Below are 2,673 nucleotides of genomic sequence, written 5' to 3'. Positions count from 1 at the left end.
TTCCAACACTATGTTGAATAGTAGTGGTGAGAGTGGGCACCCATACTGACACATGTATATGGAATTTAGAAAGGTGATAACGATAACCCTATATGCAGAACAGAAAAAGAGACACAGAAATACAGAACAGACTTTTGAACTTTGTGGGAGAATGTGAGGGTGGGATATTTCAAAAGAACAGCATGTATACTATCTATGGTGAAACAGATCACCAGCCCAGGTGGGATGCACGAGACAAGTGCTCCGGCCTGGTGCACTGGGAAGACCCAGAGGAATCGGGTGGAGAGGGAGGTGGGAGGGGGGATTGGGATTGGGAATACATGTAAATCCATGGCTGATTCATATCAATGTATGACAAAACCCACTGGAAAAAAAAAAAAATAATAATAATAAAAAAAAAATACTGAAAAAAAAAAAAAAGAAATTGAAATGTCAGAGGGAGCCTTGAATTTTTGTTTATATTTTAAACTTTGAATGGGAAAGGATATCATGCAAAGTATGAAATAAATTTACCTTGTGCCTTTATGAAATAGTGTAAGAGGGTAACAGTGTATGTTCTGTTTTCTGATTTTATCTTTTTCCCTCTTAATTATCTATACAAGTTATGACACTGTCCATGTATTACTGTTTTGGTCTTGCCTAATCTTGAGGGATTGTATCTTGTATATCTTGGTTCCTATAGAACCTAATAACCACTAGCACATAGTAGATCCTCAGAAACTCTGTGTGGAATATTGTAAGTATTTTAAATTGATTCTTAAAGATGTGCCTCTGTTTCCCCGTAAGAGCTTTTGTGCATTCTCTAACTTAATACCAAGGATGATCTTATTCAAGAAAGTGCAAATACAATGCTTTTATTTCACATCTTCTAGTACTTTCACTCATACGATGATTATTATAATAAGAAGCCAAGTATGCTTCCACAAAACTGATTCTGTTTAAGCATAAGCATATGTAGCTGTCTGCTCAGGTTTCACTTTAGATGAAAATAATGTAACAGGTGAATTACTAGGTAGGAAGAATGGTCAAACAAGGACAGTGCCCTGGGGTTCTGCAGCCAGGGCAGATAACCAGATAGAATGGCTAGTAACTAAAAGTGTGAAGAGTGAGGTGACAATGGTGATGGTGGGTACAGCTATTAATTATAAGAGGTGAGGTTCATACCTGGGAGAATTGAGCACCTGCCTCAGTCTGTTCATAAAGTGTCTACCTCTCCAGAGAACAGAAGGAAGTATGAGTTCAGGATCCAGGTTTTAATCAGTATGTGGCATGTGTTTTGAAGACACAGTAGCACAAAGGAACGTTTTACATTACAGGTATGACATTTTTCTTTTTATATTTCTGATGTGTAATGAAATGGTCTTGTTCCATAGTCAGTTTTGTTTGAAGGAGAATGAAAATTGACATTTAGATGCCTCTTCCAGATAGGTTTGTTAACATATTTAACTTAACAAGCATAAGGAACTAGTAGTTTTGGTATTTTCCTGTCCATTTTTTCAGATAAGGAAAAGGAAGTTCAATGAATTTAAATGAAGTGGTCAAAGTCACATAGCTAGGCAGTAGTAAAATACTGGGATTTACACCACTCTCTTACACTGTGGATGACAGAAAATGGGAAATTCAGAGACTTTAGCTTTTACCATGAAAAAGTAATCAGCCCCAGTTGTGCCTTACTGCTATAAATAACTAGAAAACTGGACAAAATATATGAAACCTCAGGTGTTAGATGGCAGACGCTATAGGACCATGATCTTTAAGAGAAGGGAAACAAAATGAACCTTAGACGGTACCGTCTTTCTACCTGAAAAAATTTCCTGCAAGAAAGGAGGAACCCAGGGGAAGTCTTGCTTAGTGGAGGAATGAGAATCAGAGTTCTGGGGCACCAAGGCAACTGAAAATACAAAAATAGCAGAGAGGCGGCGGCTAAATCCAAAAGGAGCATAACAGTCTGCATAGAGGTGTCTGGAGTCTGTGACTGATTACTAAACTATGCACGTATAGGATGAAACTTCATGAGGTCATGCTCAAAACTACTGGAAGCTCTAAGCTGAACATCCCTAGAACTCACATGGGAATGGGGGATATGTGAGTTCCAACTAGCCAGAGACTTTGTTGAACACCTGAGACATCAGAAGATATTAAAATACATGGACTTAATAGTAAAGTTAAGCTAGATTCTGAGTAAAGGATACTCTGGACTGTGCTGTGCTTCGTCCCTCAGTTGTGTCCAACTCTTTGTGACCCCATAGCCTGCCAGGCTCCTCTGTCCATGGGGATTCTCCAGGCAAGAATAATGGAGTGGATTTTCATGCCCTCCTCCAGGGGATCTTCCCAACTTAGGGATCAAACCCAGGTTTCCCACATTGCAGGCAGATTCTTTACTGTCTGAGGCACCAGGGAAGCCTGAGAATACTGGAGTTGGTAGCCTATCCCTTCTCCAGGGGATCTTCCCAGGAATTGAACAGGGATCTCCTGCAAAGCAGGTAGATTCTTTGCCAGCTGAGCTACCAGCGAAGCCCCAAAAGGTACTCTAGACCTGCCCTAATAAACCTAAAACTAAGCTTTGAAAGCATCAAGCTGATCTGCAAATAATTTAAGTCCCAAACAAAATGAAGTTCAATACTCTTTAAAAGAAAGACACAAAATTCAATCAACAACATGATATTTACAATG

This window comes from Dama dama, chromosome 18 (genome assembly GCF_033118175.1).
Source record: "Dama dama isolate Ldn47 chromosome 18, ASM3311817v1, whole genome shotgun sequence".
Lineage (NCBI taxonomy): Eukaryota > Metazoa > Chordata > Mammalia > Artiodactyla > Cervidae > Dama > Dama dama.
Note: the sequence above shows the minus strand (reverse complement) of the source record.